The following is a 20,649-nucleotide window of genomic DNA, read 5'->3' as shown; positions in this document are numbered from 1 at the left end:
AGTCCTGGAAAGATTTGGAATTCAAGGCCCATACCTAAACATAGTAAAAGCCATATACAGCAAACCAGTTGCTAACATTAAACTAAATGGAGAGAAACTTGAAGCAATCCCACTAAAATCAGGGACTAGACAAGGCTGCCCACTCTCTCCCTACTTATTCAATATAGTTCTTGAAGTTCTAGCCAGAGCAATCAGACAACAAAAGGAGGTCAAGGGGATACAGGTCGGAAAAGAAGAAGTCAAAATATCACTATTTGCAGATGATATGATAGTATATTTAAGTGATCCCAAAAGTTCCACCAGAGAACTACTAAAGCTGATAAACAACTTCAGCAAAGTGGCTGGGTATAAAATTAACTCAAATAAATCAGTAGCCTTCCTCTACACAAAAGAGAAACAAGCCGAGAAAGAAATTAGGGAAACGACACCCTTCATAATAGACCGAAATAATATAAAGTACCTCGGTGTGACTTTAACCAAGCAAGTAAAAGATCTGTACAATAAGAACTTCAAGACTCTGAAGAAAGAAATTGAAGAAGACCTCAGAAGATGGAAAGATCTCCCATGCTCATGGATTGGCAGGATTAATATAGTAAAAATGGCCATTTTACCAAAAGCGATCTACAGATTCAATGCAATCCCCATCAAAATACCAATCCAATTCTTCAAAGAGTTAGACAGAACAATTTGCAAATTCATCTGGAATAACAAAAAACCCAGGATAGCTAAAACTATCCTCAACAATAAAAGAACTTCAGGGGGAATCACTATCCCTGAACCCAAGCAGTATTACAGAGCAATAGTGATAAAAACTGCATGGTATTGGTACAGAGACAGACAGATGGACCAATGCAACAGAATTCAAGACCCAGAAATGAACCCACACACCTATGGGCACTTGATTTTTGACAAAGGAGCCAAAAACCATCAAATGGAAAAAAGATAGCATTTTCAGCAAATGGTGCTGGTTCAACTGGAGGTCAACATGTAGAAGAATGCAGATCGATCCATGCTTATCACCCTGTACAAAGCTTAAGTCCAAGTGGATCAAGGACCTCCACATCAAACCAGATACACTCAAACTAATAGAAGAAAAACTAGGGCAGCATCTCGAACACATGGGCACTGGAAAAAATTTCCTGAACAAAACACCAATGGCTTATGCTCTAAGATCAAGAATCGACAAATGGGATCTCATAAAACTGCAAAGCTTCTGTAAGGCAAAGGACACTGTGGTTAGGACAAAACGGCAACCAACAGATTGGGAAAAGATCTTTACCGATCCTACAACAGATAGAGGCCTTATATCCAAAATATACAAAGAACTCAAGAAGTTAGACCGCAGGAAGACAAATAACCCTATTAAAAATGGGGTTCAGAGCTAAACAAAGAATTCACAGCTGAGGAATGCCGAATGGCTGAGAAACATCTAAAGAAATGTTCAACATCTTTAGTCATAAGGGAAATGCAAATCGAAACAACCCTGAGATTTCACCTCACACCAGTGAGAATCGCTAAGATCTAAAACTCAGGTGACAGCAGATGCTGGCGAGGATGTGGAGAAAGAGGAACACTCCTCCATTGTTGGTGGGATTGCAGACTGGTACAACCATTCTGGAAATCAGTCTGGAGGTTCCTCAGAAAATTGGACATTGAACTACCTGAGGATCCAGCTATACCTCTCTTGGGTATATACCCAAAAGATGCCCCAACATATAAAAAAGACACGTGCTCCACTATGTTCATCGCAGCCTTATTTATAATAGCCAGAAGCTGGAAAGAACCCAGATGCCCTTCAACAGAGGAATGGATACAGAAAATGTGGTACATCTACACAATGGAATATTACTCAGCTATCAAAAACAATGACTTTATGAAATTCGTAGGCAAATGGTTGGAACTGGAAAATATCATCCTGAGTGAGGTAACCCAATCACAGAAAAACACACATGGTATGCACTCATTGATAAGTGGCTATTAGCCCAAATGCTTGAATTACCCTAGATGCCTAGAACAAATGAAACTCAAGACGGATGATCAAAATGTGAATGCTTCACTCCTTCTTTAAAAGGGGAGCAAGAATACCCTTGGCAGGGAATGGAGAGGCAAAGATTAAAACAGACACAGAAGGAACACCCATTCAGAGCCTGCCCCACATGTGGCCCATACATATTACAGCCATCCAATTAGACAAGATGGATGAAGCAAAGAAGTGCAGACCGACAGGAGCCGGATGTAGATCTCTCCTGAGAGACACAGCCAGAATACAGCAAATACAGAGGCGAATGCCAGCAGCAAACCACTGAACTGAGAATAGGACCCCCGTTGAAGGAATCAGAGAAAGAACTGGAAGATCTTGAAGGGGCTCCAGACCCCTTATGAACAACAGTGCCAAGCAACCAGAGCTTCCAGGGACTAAGCCACTACCTAAAGACTATACATTGACTGACCCTGGACTCTGACCTCATAGGTAGCAATGAATATCCTAGTAAGAGCACCAGTGGAAGGGGAAGCCCTGGGTCCTGCTAAGACTGAACCCCCAGTGAACTAGATTGTTGGGGGGAGGGCGGCAATGGGGGGAGGATGGGGAGGGGAACACCGATAAGAAAGGGGAGGGGGAAGGGGGATGTTTGTCCGGAAACCGGGAAAGGGAATAACACTCGAAATGTATATAAGAAATACTCAAGTTAATAAAAAAAAACAGTAAGGGAAAAGGTCAAGTAACATAAAAAGGCAGACCTATCAGAATTACACCAGATTTCTCAACAGAGACTATGAAAGCCAGAAGATCCTGGGCAGATGTCATACAGACCCTAAAAGAACACAAATGCCAGCCCAGGCTACTATACCCAGCAAAACTCTCATTTACCATAGATGGAGAAATCAAGATATTTCATGACAAAGCCAATTTTACACAATATCTTTCCACAAATCCAGCCCTATGAAGGATAATAGATGAAAACTCCAACACAAAGAGGGAAAATACACCCTAAAAAACAAGAAATTAATTTCTTAAAACACTCAAAACAAGATAGCCACACAAACATAATTCCATCTCTAACAACAAAAATAACAAGAAGCAACTATTGTTGGTCCTTAATATCTCATCAGTAGACTCACTTCCCTAATTAAAAGACATAAACTAACAGACTGGACATGTAAGAAGGATCCAGCATTTTGCAGCATATAGGAAACACACCTCAGTGACAAAGACACTATCTCAGAATAAAAGGCTAGAAAAAATTTCCAAGCAAATGGTCTCAAGAAACAACCTGGAGTAGTTATTCTATTATCGAATAAAAATGAATTTCAAACAGAAGTTATCAAAAAAGACGAGGAAGGACCCATCATACTCATGAAAGGAAAAATCTACCAAGATGAGCTCTCAATTCTGAACCTATATGCTCCAAATGAAAGGGCACCCACATTCATAAAAGAAATTTTACTAAAGCTCAAAGTACACATTGTACCTCACACAATAATACTTTAATACCCCATTCTCATCAATGGACAGACCATGGAGAGAGAAACTAAACAGAGACATAGAGAAACTAACAGAAATTATGAACCAAATGAATTTAACAGCTATCTAGAGAATATTCCATCTTAAAACAAAAGAATATACCTTCTTCTTAGCACCTCATGGCATCTTCTCTAAAACTGACTAGATAATTGGTCACAAAACAAGTCTTAACAGATACAAGAAGATTGAAATAATCCCTTGCATCCTATGAGATCACCATAGACTAAGGCTGGTCTTCAAAGACAACTTAAACAACAGAAAGACCACATATAAGTGGAAGCTGAAATACTCCCTACTCAATGATAATTTGGTCAAGGAAGAAAGAAAGACATTAAAGACTTTTTAAAACTTAATGAAAGTGAAGGCACAACATACCCAAACTTATGGGACACAATGAAAGAAGTACTAAGAGAAAGACTCGTAGCTCTGAGTACCTCCAAAAAGAAACTGGACAGAGCATACAGTAGCAGCTTGACAACATACCTTAAAGCTCTAGAACAAACAGAAGCAAATACACCCAAGAGGAGTAGACAGCAGGAAATAATCAAACTCAGGGCTGAAACCAACTGAGTAGAAACAAACTATAGAAAGAGTCAACAAAACCAGGAGCTGGTTCTTTGAGAAAATCAAGAAGATAGACAAGCCCTTAGCCAGACTAACCAGAGGACACACAGAGAGTATCCAAATTAACAAAATCAGAAATGAAAAGGAAGACATAAACAACAGAATCTGAGGAAATTTAAAAAATCATCAGATCCTACTACAAAAGCCTATATTCAACAAAACTGGAAAATCTGGAGAAAATAGACAATTTTCTAGATAGATACCAAGTATCAAACTTAAATCAGGATCAAATAAACTGTCTAAATAGTCCCATGACCCCTTAAAGAAATAGAAGCAGTCATTAAAATTCTCCCAACCAATTAAAGTCCAGGATCAGATGGGTTTAGTGTAGAGTTCTCTCAGATCTTCAAAGAATTCCCAAAACCAATATTCTTCAAACTATTGCACAAAATAGAAACAGAAGGAACACTACCTAATTCATTCTATGAAGTCACAGTTATGCTGATACCTAAACCAAACCACACAAAGATCCAACAAAGAAAGAGCACTTCAGACCAATTTCCCTTATGAATATCTATGCAAAAATACTCAATATAACTCTCACAAACCAAGTGCAAGAACATATCAAAAGAGTTAGAAAGAGAAATCCTCAAATTCATTTGGAATGATCAAAAACCCAGGATAGTAAAAACTATTCTCAACAGTAAAAGAACTTGTGGGGGAATCACCATGCCTGACCTCACGCTGTACTAAAGAGCAGTAATGATTTAAAAAAAACCCTACATGTTATTGGTAAAGAAACAAGTAGGTAGATCAATGGAATATAATTGAAGACCAAGAAATGAACCCACATACCAATGGTCACTTGGTTTTGGCAAAGAAGCTAAAACCATCCAGTGGAAAAAAGACAGCATTTTCAACAAATGGTGCTGCTTCAACTGTCAGTCTGCATGTAGAAGAACACACATTGATCCATTGTTATCTCCTTGTACATAGCTCAAGTTCAAGTGTATGAAGGAACTCCATATAAAACCAGATTCACTGAATCAAATAGAAGAGAAAGTTGGGAAGAGCCTCAATCACATGGACACAAAGGTAAATTTCCTGAACAGAACTCTAATGGCTTATGCTTTAAGAGCAAGAGTTGACAAATGGACCCTCATAAAATTGCAAGGCTTCTGTAAGTCAAAAGACACTGTCAATAGGACAAGCAAGCACCAACAGACTAGAAAAACATCTTTACCATTCCTACATATGATAGAGGGCTAATATCCAATATACACAAAGAACTCAAGACATTAGGCTCCAGAGAATCAAATAATCCTATTACAAATGGGATACAGAGATAAACAGAATTCTCAACTGAGGAATATTGAATGGCTGAGTAGAACTTAAGGAAATGTTCAACATCGTTACTCATTGGGGAAATGCAAATCAAAACGACCCTGAAATTCTACCTCACCTCAATCAGAATGGATAAGATAAAAAAAACTCATGTGAAAGCAGATGCTGTTGAGAATGTATAGAAATAGGAATACTCTTCAATTTTGGTGAGAATGCAAGCTGGTACAACCACACTGGAAATCAGTCTGGTGGTTCCTCAGAAAATTGGACATAGTACTACCTGAGGACCCAGCTATACCATTCCTGAGCATATACTCAAATGATGCTTCAACATATAACAAGGACACATGCTTCATTATTTTCATAGCAGCTCTTTTTATAGTATCCAGAAGCTGGAAACAACCCAGATGTGCCTAAACAGAGGAATGGATACAGAAAATGTTGTACATTTATACATGGAGTACTACTCAGCCATGAAAAAACAATGACTTCATGAAATTCACAGGCAAATGGATGAACTAGAAAATAACATCCTGAGTGAGGTAATCCAGTCACAAAAGAACACACATGGTAAGTGGATATTAGACAAAAAGCTCAGAATACCCATAATTCAATTCACAGACTACATGAAGCTCAAGAAGGAAGACTAAAGTGTGGATGCTTCAGTCCTACTTAGAAGGGGGAACAAAATAATCATGGAAGGCAGAGAGTTAGTAGAGTTGGGAGGAAGAGAGAGGGGCAATAAAAAGGAGGCCAGGATGAGGTATGGGAGGAGATGGGGGAGAAGTACAGAGGCTGAGGAAATTGAACAGATGTGTTTAACAATGGGGGGATGGGGAACTTGGGGTATCCACCAGAAAGTTCCAGAAGCCAGGAAAGCAAGAGGCTCTCAGAACTCAATGGAGATGACATTTGCTGAGATACCCAATAAAGGGGAGAGAGAACCTGTAGAGACCATATCCAGAGTTTAGGCATGGTCCCTGATTGAGCAATGGGGCCACCCATCTCCCAAATTTTAACCCAGAATTGCTCCTGTCTAAAGGAAATACAGAGACAAAGAGTGGAGCAGAGACTGAAGGAAAGGCCATCCAGAGACTGCCCCACTTGGAGATCCATCCCATATGCAGCCACCAAACCCAAACACTATTGTTGATGCCAAGAAATGCTTGCTTACAGAAGCCTGATATGGATATCTTCTGAGAGACTCTTCCAGAGCTTGACCAATACAGATGTGGATGCTTGCAGCCAACCATCAGACTGAGCATGGGGACCCCAATGGTGGAGTCAGGAGAAGGACTGAAGGAGATGAAGGGGTTTGCATCCCCACAGGAGGAACAATAATGTCAACCAACCACTTGCAAGTATTCATTGCAATGAGTCATTGGTCTGGTTTGAGAGCTCTAGTTTCTGTGACATCATCAATATTGGATCCTCACTGGGGACTCCTCCTCATTACCCTATTGTTGCCCTGTGTCATGGAGACCCTGTAGCTTTGGATCAGCAGGACCAGCCTTTTCATGTGCACAGTTCACAGATGATGTAGATTTTTGGGGTGGGCCAACTCAAAGCCCTGGATCTGAGCTGGTTATAGTGCAGACTTTCCCTTATCTGCACCACCAGGGGGAGCTCTCCAGCACTGCTCCAGCTAGGTCACCCAGTGCTGCCATTAGCTGGAAGCAGGGTAAGCCTTCCCACTTCTCATGCCCTCGGGGCTGGCTCATCAGTGCCTTTGCCACCAGGGCAGCTCTACTGTGTTGCACATGTAGACCATTCTCCTGAGTGCTACAGTCAGTGAGGGGCAGGCCTAGTTCTCCTGCTCTCATGACCTACTACCACTCATGGGAAGGAACAAGCAGGGAGGGAGGGAGAGGAATCTAACCCCAGCCCCCACACCACCTCATGGCAGATGAGTGGTGGAGCAGCTTTCCTGCACTCATTCCCCATGGTTCTGACTCAACCAAACCCCCTCCACCAGGGCCAGCTGGACTGTGCTACTCAGGCGAGATGCATCATAGCCCACTCTCCCAAGTGCTGCAACCAGCGAGGTGAGAATCAGCTTACCCTCTTTCTTGACTGGAGGGCCAGCTTTCCCAACTGCTGGAGGTGGCAAACGGTGAGGGGAGGGGCTTCATCACCTCCATGCACATACCACTCCAAGGCAATGAGTGGCAGGGTCAGCTATCCTACTTTCTTGTCCTCAGGGTCAGCTCACCTGCTGCCCTCGCTGCCAGGACCAGCTTCACCATGTTGCCTGGTTGAAGGGCAGGGTTTGCTCTCAAGTCCTGCCACAGGTGAGAGGTGGGGCCAGGTCTCCAGAGCACCAAAGCCAGTGAGGGGTAGGGCCAGTCCTGTACAGTCCCTGAAGACCCCATGTGGTCCCAGTCAGTTGCCCAGACCAGATACATCTCCATGTTCTCTAGCGATAACATGATCCTCGGACAGCGATACCAACCCCTCCCGATGAGTAGCCATGGGCCTAGACGTGGCCCTCAGTGGCAGCTTGGCCTGGAACCTCATCATGGTCCCAGGTGGAGGGGCTGGTCCTGACAACAGGCTATTCCTCGAGTCTCCAGTCACTCCTCGTGATGCTCAAACTAGTCCTCTTCTCTTTTTCTCCCATCTGTCCACCACATACTTGCACATTGTGGGAGCTCCTGCGGCAGGCTGGTCACATGGTTATTGAGCTTCTGAGTGACCTCCTCTGTCTGACCCACATGGTGTGGTGGTAAGAGGACCTCTAGAAGTCTACAACCCTCCCAAGCCATGTGGCAGCAGGCGTCTCAGGGTGTCTTTTCTTATCTTCATTGCATAGCATAGCAGTCAGCAGGCCCCAATTCTTTTAATGAATCCACTATTGCCCTGAAATCAAAGCAACACAAAAACCCAACACAAAGGAAAGCTATTAATCAGTATCTCCTATCAACACATAAAAGTTCTCAATAAAATCTTAACAACTCAAATTCAAGAACACATTCAATATATGCCCTACCATGATCAAGTTGACTTCACCCCGTGAATGCAGGGAGAGCTCAAGGTAAGTAAACCCATAAATATAATCCACCACACAGACTAAAGCCACCTGATGCTCTCCCTAGACACTGAAAAGGTCTTCGGCAGAATCCAACATTCCTTTCTGATAGACGTCCCTGAGAGGCTAGGGACACAAGGGATTTATTGTGACCTTGCAAACGATGCAGTGAGAAGGATTTCAGCTCCAGACAGGGAGAGAGGAAATCATTGACTCCAGTTTTGCACCCCCTACTGAGGCCAATGGGCTGCAATGGAGAGCCAAATCCATGGTCACTGAGGCATCCCTGGTAGCAGAACACAGGCGGGAATGTGAGAAATGTCTGCGGGGACAAGAAAGGGTAGCTGGGGGAAGTGAAAGGAGGGCAGAGGATGAGAGTAATTGGCACACATTATATGCATTAATGAAACTGTCAAAGGACACATTTAATTAATAAAAAAGGAGAGAAATACTTTAGGAAATGTGAAATATCTTTATATCCACAAATGTTATAATTAACCCAAATTTAGCTCCGAGTGGTCCAGTTCAGAACAGGTCTTATTATTCTTTGCACCAAGTGGAACAGATTGTTTATTTGTATTTATTATTTACTATATCATTTATTTATATTTATATATATTATATATCATATCTATTATTCTTATATTTATTATTACTTATAGTTATAAGGGCAGCTTTATTGTGGTGTACGTTTTTGCATTGGAAAATTCATTTTCAGACTGCTGCTCTCAGTCCAGTATGGTGTCCTATAGAAAGATGCTATCAGAAACGCAAAGGTCCCCATCCTATCCTGTTTAGTTATGTGGAACATGAAAGAGAGAAAAAAAGCCAATGTTTTTCAATAAAGTTCAAAATGCGCCAGAAAAAAGCAAAACAATCTTTTTTTTTCTATCTGCAGCCTGAAGTATTTTCCTGCAGTAGTTTCAGATTTCAAGTTAAGGTTTCTGAATCATTTTGTGTTGGCTTTTTTTTTTTTTTTTTTTTTAGCTGAGATGGGGCTCACTCAGCTTTTCTTCACCACCATTTTGCCTAGGAGCTGATAAAGAACCTAGACCAAATTGATACACCAGTCTGCACATGTAGAAGACAAACCCTGAAATCTCAGCGGCTTGCATAGCCTAGGTTATCTCTCAAGTTAAAGAAGAGGGGGAGAGGGAGGGAAGGGGAGGGGAGAAGGGGAGGGGAAGAAGAGAAAGGAGAGGAAAAAATAGGGAGGGGAGACAGAGACTGAGACAAAGACAGAGATACTACACCTGGACATGGGGTGGGGGTTGTTGGCAGAGGGGGGGGGGAGAGAGAGAGAGAGAGAGAGAGAGAGAGAGAGAGAGAGAGAGAGAGAGAGAGAAAGGGTGGTATTGGGAGGGTTGGTTTGGCAGGGGCCATCCTCCACCCTTCTACCAGGGACTAAGCTCCTCTGTCTCTTGTCACTGTCCACTCAATACTTCCCCCTACCAGAAGACCTTGCGAGGGTCCACCAGCTGCAGCAGGGTTTTCATTGTGGACAGCTGCTGCCTCCTTGTGTCAGAATGTCTCCATAGCTAGAGAGACTGTAGTGGCACAGACCAGAGCAAGCTTGCAGTCACTGTATAGAGACAGAAGGTGTAACTTGGGATCATCCCAGGGAGCCCTGTAGTGACAATGGAACAGGAGGCTTTGCTGACGAAAATCAGTCGTTTTCCTGTTTTCTTACATTTCTTCCCAGCATGAAGCCTCCTCTAAGAAGGACTACCCTGGCCAACCTATGCCTCATACAGTGTGGATAGTATCTAAAAGACCTTCGAGTTCTCTAACACAAAAGCTAAATTCCATTACGCCTAATTTAAAGACTTTCTTCTCTATCTTTATCCCTGCACATCTTGTGATTTGGGTGGAAATTTTGGGTGGAACGTTTTGTGGGTGACGGTATCCCCTCCTTTCACTGTAAGTCCTGCATGGCCACAGGAGGTGGCCATTTCAGCCTCCAAACCCCACCCCTTACTGCTAGAAGTCTCTGGTCATCCCCATATCCTCTCAGGAACCTCCCCTGTCCCAGGTCTCCAGCTTGTCCCAGAGGTGCCCCCTTCCCATTGATTTCTCTTCTCTCTCACCCCCTACACCTGCTCTCCCCATACCTGATCCCCACTCCTGTTCCCCACTCTCCTCTTCCACTCAGTTCCCTCTCTCCACCCACTTCTAATGTGTATTTCACTTCCCCTTCTGAGTTTTTGGATTATAACATGGTTATCCTGTTCTTCATAACTAATATCCACTTATAAGTAAGTGAATTCCATGCATGCCTTTCTGGGTCTGGGTTACATCACTTATAACATTTCCTAATTCCATCCACTTGCCTGCAAATTTCATGATATCTTTGTTTTTAGTAGCTGAATAGAATTCCATTGTGTAAATGTATCACATGTCACTTGTCCATTCTTTGGTTGGGGGACATCTGGGTTGTTTCTAGTTTCTGGCTATTACAAATAAAACTGCTATGAACATAATTGAGCAAGTGTCCTTGTGCTATAGTGGGGCTTCTTTTGGGTATATGCCTAGGGGTGGTATAGCTGGGTCTTGAGGTACAACTATTCCCAATTTTCTGAGGGAATAACCAATCTTGAAGCCCACCCTGTGGGAGACAGCCAGCCCCTGTCACTATTTATGATACTCTGCTATGCTTGCAGACAGGATCCTGGCATAACTGTCATTTAGCTGCCGATTGAAATAGATGCAGAGATTCACAGACAAACATTAGGTGGAGCTCAGGGAGACTTGTAGAAAAGTCCAGGGAAGGATTGAGAGAGTCAGATGGGTCAAGGACATCATAAGAAGACCTACAGATTGAACTAACCTGGGCCCATGGGAGCTCACAGAGACTGAAGCACCAACCAAAGAGCATGAATGAACTGGACCTAGGCCCCCTATACACATGTACCAGATACATAGCTTGGTTTTCATGTGGTCACCCAACAACTGGAGAGGGGCTGTCTCTGACTCCAATTCTGTTGCCTGCCTTTGGATCCTTTTCCTCTAGCTGGGCTGCCTTCTTTGGCCTCAGTGGAAGAGGATGGACTTAGATCTGATGGAAACTGATGTGCCAGGGAAGGATGGTACCCTGGAGGAAGGGTGGGGCTTCCATTCTCTGAAGGTGGGAGAATAGGACTGGAAGGAGAGGAGGGGAGGGGGCTGCGATCAGATTGTTAAGTGAACGAATACATTAATTTAAAAAAATTAAAGAAGACTTTTTTGCTAAGGACAACAGAGATACCAAATACAGTTACAGTTTTGTTTTGACTTTAAAGATACACTTGACGTCAACGAAGGATCAGAGATCCCAGGAGGGTTGCCTAAAATGCCACTCAGGAGATTAGTGGCACCAGCTCAGTGGAAGGAACCAGATAAAAACCTCCTGCCCTGAGCATGGGTGCTTGGGAAGGAATGGGAAGAGTGGGTCTATGGCTAGGTTTAAATGTTAAAATTTAATGGTTATGTTTAATAATTAATGGTAAATGTTTCTAGTGCAGAAAGGGGTGAGGAGTAATAATTAAGAGTGACATTCAAAAATTAATCTAGCTGCCATTTTTGTCATTTTAAATTAAAAATAGAAGCCTAGAATCCACTGTCTGTCTGTCTGTCTGTCTGTCTGTCTGCCTGTCTGCCTCTCTCTCTCTCTCTCTCTCTCTCTCTCTCTCGTGTGTGTGTGTGTGTGTGTGTGTGTGTGTGTGTGTGTGTGTACGTCCACGCACACTGTGGTGATTTTAAAACTGTCATATATAGAAAATGAAAGCAAAGGTTTATACTAGAAATGACACTGAACGCTAAAATTTGTTCATAGAACAGACAAACTATCGCAAGGCTTTCTAATATGTTGGCTAATAGAAAGAGAACCCTTCCTTCAGTCCCTACATAAAGCTTAAACTCTTATGAACCTGGAGGCTGTCTTTGATGGCGCATGAGATTGCTCAGGGGTTATTCTGGTCCTTCCTGGACTCTGTTACCATCCGTCTCTGATGAATTCACCTCGTCCTTGGGTCCTGTCTGGCCTGGTGAACTGAGCATCAAATGACATCTCACTCATACCCACCTTCCTAAGCAATATCTGTCCCTTTCCTATTGTATCCAGTTCCTGCTACACCTGGGACCTCAGCTGGCAGTAATAGAGTCTCCCTAACATCCCATATGAAGAGTCCATCGGCAACAGTTGTCCTCATGTTGTCTAGGGTGTAAGGCTCATCTTGAGAATAGATGAATAGTTATATTACATTATATTATATAGATTTTTCTGCCCTCCCCGTGCTTACCTTGATCTCTTCTGCTCCTATGTCTTGCAGCATCAGAGGCTAAGCTGTGAGAGACACACTGTTTGTTTAAAAGTTTTTCCCAATTCAGCAGTTGAGGCTCCAGATATTTCCTTGATTCTTACATTAGGCCTCCATCTATGTCAACTCAGATGTTCCGTTCTTCTCTATGGAACATATGAACTTCTAGCATGTACGCTTCTTCTTGTTCACTCCCTGATTCTTCCCCCAGGGTTCAGAGTTTTGGATTCCAGGAAGGGCTCTGGAGCACAGATATAAGCCAGATTCTCCTTTCCTTTTGTCCCCTTAGCTATAAGAGACGGCAAGACAGCACCTCCATTTCTTCCTCTCCTTATCTAATTTACCTCCTAACATGGAGGGTGCTAGCCACATTTCCGTTTCCCGTTGTAAGGCCTCTCTTGAATGTCAGCCTCAGTTGAACAGCAAGCACAACAGTGGCCACGTAGCCACTGTCAAGACTCTTCTCCTTCACGTTCACTCTCAGGGACTATAGCTTACTTTAAGCCTTCAACCATTTTCAGGGCACATCCATGCTCATGTAACAGACCCCACTCAACAAGCAGACAGACCACACCATATGACAAAGATGAAGACAGGCAACCTGCCATTTCCCCCTGAAAACCCCACTTTCCAAAGGTTCAGTTTCCATGATCCATAGCAGGACTCATTGCCATAGAGAAAGGCACAGCAGTGCATGCCAGCTAGAGAAAGATGGCCGTACAGGGATCCTCCCCACGGATGTTCCACCCTCAGCGGCATGCCTGTAGCCAGGACCATGCAATTCACTCCTCCCAAACTCATCTTTGGTTCTCTCAGTCCCTTGTCAATTATGTGTGACAGTCTTCCTGGGGAGGCATGAACAGGTACATGTCCATTCACCTGAAATAGGGAACCAATGACAGATCAAATAAGGATACTACTAAAGTCAAACTTGGTGAGATAGTGACTATTACTAGGATTCCTTACAGGAGTGGAAATGACTCAGACAACTACATCACCAAAAGCTCACCCCAGCATGTGTGATGGCACGTGAAACCTGGAAACCTGGAGCACGCTGCGCAGCCTTACGGCAACTGCACAGGTTGAAGAGTGTCTTTTCCAAGTTGCCCAGTCTGTGTGAACCTCTTCCAGGTAACAAGTCTGATCTTTCCTTTTCAGGAAGGTTGGCTGGTCTGAGGTGCCATTCAGCAGGTGAGTGGCAGGACATTTAATTGTTAAGTTTAGCAATTAATATTAAATATTTCTAGTGCAGAAAGAGGTGAAGAGTAATTAAGAGTGCTTTTCAAAAATTAACTTAGCTTCCATTTTTGTAATTTTAAATTAAAAATAGGAGTCTAGTCTCTCAGCAGTCCTTGCTCTTTATATATGCTTGGAGAAATCCTGATAAATCTGATCAGTTTCAGGGATTTCCTGAAATTATTGAGTTGTTTCCTGAGCTGAAGGAGCTTCCCTGCAGGATGGTATGTCACCTTGCTTTAGAACATCCGGTGTCTTAAAGAGCTTCCCTCTGAGATGAACTACTTTATCTAGAAGGACATTATTGCATGGCACCAGCACTAGCTTATTATATTTGCTCCAGTCTCTTTTGAGATGGTCTCATAAGTTGGTGACTTGTGTGAAACCTCTTTCTAAAGTGCTAGTTTCTCCTCTGGTTTGTACTACTTTTCCCTTCCTCCAGTATGGGATTCCTGTAGGCGTTTTAGGGTTTCTTTTGGGGATGGGGTCATTAAAAAAAAAAAACCAAAAAATAAAAAACCAAAAAAAAAAAAAAAAAAAAAAAAACCCAAACCAAAAAACCCTATTTAATGTATGAGTACTCTGTACATAATATCTATAGGCCAGAAGAGGGCACCAGATCCCCTTATAGATGGCTATGAGCCACCATGTGGTTGCTGGGAATTGAACTCAGGACCTCTGGAGGAGCAGCCAGTGCTCTTAACTGCTGAGCTATCTCACCAACCCTTCGGGGTTCATTTTTTAAAAATAATCTAATAGTCAAAGGATTGGGCACAATACCTTTCTTTAGAATATCTTCTCTTCTGTTAGGTTGGTTACATGAATATTACCTACGTATGTAAACTCATACACAGAAAAAATGTTAAGCTAACTAATGTTAGCTGATAGGAGACATGAGGAATGGATATGGAGACCTTTATAGCATGTTACAAAAGCAAGTTTGTACTTCATATTGTACAACGGGATCTGTGTGTATATGTTCAAGTAACTCAACACGTAACTGCTGAAGGTTGGCTTGTTCTGAGTTAGCCTTTCTCCTAGATGCAACCCAAATGACAATCTAGGAGGAATGTGAGAGCCAATGGCCTTGGTGTGCACAGGCCCTTCTCCTCAGATGGAATGAAAGAATGAGAAGGATGGAAGGCAGATGAGAATGAAAGAAAACTGTAGGCCACCAGGGGTGGGGTCTCCTGAAGGACAGCCATGCTGATTAGCAGTGGTCACATGACCAGTGCTATCCAGCTTCCCACACCACACTTTCTGGGTTTGATGTGGAATTTCCTCCTGACTTGTCTTGTAGGACAGCTTTCATGCTTTCTGTTTTCTGAGGATAGAGCCTCCCTGCAGTACCACTCTTAAGAAACCCCATTTGTATCAAAGGCAACTCCCACAAACAGCTAAGCAGAGGACAGGAGCAAGCTGCTGCTATGAGGTAAGTGTCATGATGAGCAAGATGGTGTCCACTCAAGTTCTAGAGCCTGAGCGATGGAAGCAAGGAGGTTAGGGGTCTAAACTAGTAAGACACTGTCTGAAGCATATAACAAGAATAGCTTCACAGTTATATACTTAGAATATACCAAAAGCCAGAGGAAAGTTTACCTATCCCTGTGCCATTTATGGACACGTGGTTGGAACACTCAGGGCTTATTTGTCCTCCATATTTTCCCACACACTTGGAACAGCCTGCTGTCTTCTGTGCATGCACAGCCATTGTCCTCACTGCAGCTATAGTTGCCCACACAAGCTCAAGGGAACGAAATCAGTGGACATTCTAGCAGGCAGCACTCATTGGAACATACAGTGTTACACAGTTAAAAAGGGGGAGAGCATGAGAGCGGGAGGGGAGTCTGGTAGGGGTGGCGTGGATAATGATAAATATATGTGGATTCATGTGCAAAATCATATAATAAGAGCTACTATGTTTTAAAAAGAAAATAAAGGGACAAGTTGGGAAAAGAGATTAATGTGAGGGGAGGGGAAAAGAAAGATAACTATAATATAATAAAAATGGATACCTATACATGCAAATGTTATAATGAATCTCATTATAGATAATGAATGCATGCTAAATAATGGTTAACTGGTCCTTTATCACTGCAAGTCTCAGATCTCAGACTGAGATGTAGAACAAAACAACCTGAAGTAACTTTCCCCCAGAGGAAACCATTCCAAAAAGTTTTGATGCTTTGATGTAACAAGAGATTTGAGGGATATGAACCAGTCATCATGACTATAACTCATGTTTATGCATGAGGAAACATCCATAGAGTGAATGGACTAAAAAAATGGCATTTATGTTTGTGATGGTTAGTTTGTCAACTTGACCCAACCTTGGATCACCTGGAAAGAGTCTCAGTGAGGGACAATGTAGATCATGTTGGCCTGTGGGCTTGTCTGTGGAGGAGTGTGTCCCAATGTCTTATGATCTGTGATCTGTGATGATCCAGGCTGAGCATTGTTTGGGACCCTGGACAGTGTGAGAGTAGAGAGAGCTAGCTAGGTACTAAGCAGGCATGCGTGCTTTCCCTTGTCATTCTTCTTTTTTAATTGGATATATTTCTTTACTTACATTTCAAATGTTATTCCCCTTCCCGTTTATAAGCCCCCATCCTCTCCCCCACTCCCTCCCCTACATGGGTATTCTTCCCATCCATCCCCTGCACTGGGGGTCAGACCTTGGCAGGACCAAGGGCTTCTCCTTCCACTGGTGCCCCAACAAGGCTATCCTCTGCTACCTATGCAGTTGGAGCTCTGGGTAAGTCCGTGTAGTGGTTTAGTCCTGGGTAGTGGTTTAGTCCCTGGAAGCTCTGGTTGGTAGGCATTGTTGCTCTTATGGGGTTGCAAGCTCCTTCAACTCTTTTAATACTTCCTCTGATTTCCCCCAAGGGGGTCCTCTTCTCAGTTCAGTGGTTTACTGCTAGCATTGACCTCTGTATTGGACATGGTCTGGATGTGTCTCTCAGGAGAGAACTATATCCGGTCACTTTCAGCATGCATTTTTTTAGTTTCATCCATCTTATCTAGTTTTGGTGGCTGTATATATATGGGTCACATGTGGGGCAGGCTCTGAATGGCCGTTCCTTCAGTAGATGCTCTAAACTTTGTTTCCATATCCCCTCCTATGGATATTTTTCACCTTTAAAGGAGTGGGAGCATCACATTTTGGTCATCCTTCTTCTTGAGCTTCCTGTAGTCTGTGGATTGCATCTTGGGTAATTCGAGCATTTGGGCTAATATTCACTTATCAATGAATGCATACCATGTGTGTTTTTCTGTGATTGGGTTACCTCACTCAGGATGATACTTTCTAGTTCATTTTATTTGCCTATGAATTTCATAAAGTCATTGTTTTTGATAGCTGAGTAATATTCCATTGTGTAGATGTACCACATTTTCTGTATCCATTCCTCTGTTGAAGGGCATCTGGGTTCTTTCCAGCTTCTGGCTATTATAAATAAGGCTGCTATGAACATAGTGGAGCATGTCTTTGTTATATGTTGGAGCATCTTTTGGATATATGCCCAGGAGAAGTATAGCTGGGTCCTCAGGTAGTGGAATGTCCAATTTTCTGAGGAACCTCCAGACTGATTTCCAGAATGGTTGTACCAGTCTGCAATCCCACCAACAATGGAGGAGTGTTCCTCTTTCTCCACATCCTCGCCAGCATCTGCTGTCACCTGAGTTTTAGATCTTAGCGATTCTCACTGGTGTGAGGTGAAATCTCAGGGTTGTTTTGATTTGCATTTCCCTTATGACTAAAGATGTTGAACATTTCTTTATATGTTTCTCAGCCATTCGGCATTCCTCAGCTGTGAATTCTTTGTTTAGCTCTGAACCCCATTTTTAATAGGGTTATTTGTCTCCCTGCGGTCTAACTTCTTGAGTTCTTTGTATATTTTGGATATAAGGCCACTATCTGTTGTAGGATTGGTAAAGATCTTTTCCTAATCTGTTGGTTGCCGTTTTGTCCTAACCACAGTGTCTTTTGCCTTACAAAAGCTTTGCAGTTTTATGAGATCCCATTTGTCGATTCTTGATCTTAGAGCATAAGCCATTGGTGTTTTGTTCAGGAAATTTTTTCCAGTGCCCATGTGATCCAGATGCTTCCCTAGTTTTTCTTCTATTAGTTTGAGTGTGTCTGGTTTGATGTGGAGGTCCTTGATCCACTTGGACTTAAGCTTTGTACAGGGTGATAAGCATGGATCGATCTGCATTCTTCTACCTGCTGACCTCCGCTTGAATCAGCACCATTAGCTGAAAATGCTATCTTTCTTCCATTGGATGGATTTAGCTCCTTTGTCAAAGATCAAGTGACCATGGGTGTGTGGGTTCATTTCTGGGTCTTCAGTTCTGTTCCACTGGTCTATCTGCCTGTCTCTGTACCAATACCATGCAGTTTTTATCACTATTGCTCTGTAATACTGCTTGAGGTCAGAGATGGTGATTCCCTCAGAAGTTCATTTATTGTTGAGGATAGTTTTCACTATCCTGGGCTTTTTGTTATTCCAAATGAATTTGCAACTTGTTCTTTCTATCTCTATAAAGAATTGAGTAGGGATTTTGATGGGGATTGCATTGAATTTGTAGATTCCTTTTGACAAAATGGCCATCTTTACTTTATTAATCCTGCCAATTCATGAGCATGGGAGATATTTCCATCTTCTGAGCTCTTCCTCAATTTCTTTCTTCAGAGACTTGAAGTTCTTGTCATACAGATCTTTCACTTGTTTGGGTAAAGTCACACCAAGATATTTTATATTATTTGGGACTCTTGTGAAGGATATCATTTCCCTAATTTCTTTCTCAGCCTGTTTATCCTTTGAGTAGAGGAAGGCTACTGATTTGTTTGAGTTAATTTTATACCCCAACACTTTGCTGAAGTTGTTTATCAGGTTAAGTAGTTCTCTGGTGGAACTTTTGGTGTCACTTAAATATACCATCATATCATCTGCAAATAGTGATAGTTTGATTTCTTCCCTTCCGATTTGTATCCCTTTGACGTCCTTTCACTGTCTCATTGCTCTGGCTAGGATTTCGAGTACTACATTGAATAAGTACAGAGAGAGTGTGCAGCCTTGTCTGGTCCCTGATTTTAGTGGGATTGTTTCAAGTCTCTCTCCATTTAGTTTGATGTTAGCTACTGGTTTGCTGTATATTGTTTTTTTGTTTTTTTGTTTGTTTGTTTTTTTTAGTTTTTTTTAATATTTTAGATATGGGCCTTGAATTCCTGATATTTCCAGGACTTTTATCATGTGTTGGATTTTGCAAAATGCTTTCTCAGCATTTAATGAAATGATCATGTGGTTCTTATCTTTGAGTTTGTTTATATAGTGGATTACATTGATGGATTTCCATATATTAAACCATCCCTGCATACCTGGGGTGAAGCCTACTTGATCATGATGGATGGTCATTTTGATGTGTTCTTGGATTTGGTTTGCAAGAATTTTATTGAGTATTTTTGCGTCAATATTCATAAGGGAAATTGGTCTGAAGTTCTCTTTCTTTGTTGGGTCTTTGTGTGGTTTCAGTATAAGAGTAGTTGTGACTTCATAGAAGGAATTTGGTAGTGCTCTGTCTGTTTCTATTTTGTGAAATAGTTTGGATAGTATTGGTATGAGCTCTTCTATGAAGGTCTGATAGAATTTTGCACTAAACCCATCTAGTCCTGGGCTCTTTTTGGTGGGGAGACTTTTTTTAAATTTTTTTTTATTAACTTGAGTATTTCTTATATACATTTCAAGTGTTATTCCCTTTCCCGGTTTCTGGGCAAACATCCCCCTAATCCCTCCCACTCCCCTTCTTTATGGGTGTTCCCCTCCCCATCCTCCCCCCATTGCCGCCCTCCCCCCAACAATCTAGTTCACTGGGGGTTCAGTCTTAGCAGGACCAAGGGCTTCCCCTTCCAGTGGTGCTCTTACTAGGATATTCATTGCTACCTATGAGGTCAGAGTCCAGGGTCAGTCAATGTATAGTCTTTAGGTAGTGGCTTAGTCCCTGGAAGCTCTGGTTGCTTGGCATTGTTGTACATATGGGGTTTCGAGCCCCTTCAAGCTCTTCCAGTTCTTTCTCTGATTCCTTCAACGGGGGTCCTATTCTCAGTTCAGTGGTTTGCTGCTGGCATTCGCCTCTGTATTTGCTGTATTCTGGCTGTGTCTCTCAGAAGAGATCGACATCCGGCTCCTGTCTGCCTGCACTTCTTTGCCTCATCCATCTTGTCTAATTGGATGGCTGTATATGTATGGGCCACATGTGGGGCAGGCTCTGAATGGGTGTTCCTTCTGTGTCTGTTTTAATGTTTGCCTCTCTATTCCCTGCCAAGGGTATTCTTGTTCCCCTTTTAAAGAAGGAGTGAAGCATTCACATTTTGATCATCCGTCTTGAGTTTCATTTGTTCTAGGCATCTAGGGTAATTCAAGCATTTGGGCTAATATCCACTTATCAATGAGTGCATACCATGTGTGTTTTTCTGTGATTGGGTTACCTCACTCAGGATCATATTTTCCAGTTCCAACCACTTGCCTACGAATTTCATAAAGTCATTGTTTTTGATAGCTGAGTAATATTCCATTGTGTAGATGTACCACATTTTCTGTGTCCATTCCTCTGTTGCATCTGGGTTCTTTCCAGCTTCTGGCTATTATAAATAAGGCTGCGAT

At 42.4% G+C, this 20,649-nt stretch overlaps 1 long non-coding RNA gene across 1 annotated transcript in view; it reads left to right on the top strand.

The window, feature by feature from the left end:
- LOC148001597 (uncharacterized) overlaps positions 1-20,649 on the top strand; it is a 39,474-nt gene that overhangs the window by 10,389 nt on the left and 8,436 nt on the right. Inside the window, exons 2-4 of the long non-coding RNA XR_015635886.1 lie at positions 13,723-13,835; positions 13,913-13,945; positions 15,291-15,422. This is a non-coding gene — a long non-coding RNA (uncharacterized LOC148001597). The remainder of the gene's footprint in view (positions 1-13,722; positions 13,836-13,912; positions 13,946-15,290; positions 15,423-20,649) is intronic.

This window comes from Rattus norvegicus, chromosome 13 (assembly GCF_021556685.1).
Source record: "Rattus norvegicus strain SHRSP/BbbUtx chromosome 13, alternate assembly SHRSP_T2T, whole genome shotgun sequence".
Classification (NCBI taxonomy): domain Eukaryota; kingdom Metazoa; phylum Chordata; class Mammalia; order Rodentia; family Muridae; genus Rattus; species Rattus norvegicus.
This window is presented reverse-complemented; position numbering and strand designations above follow the sequence as displayed.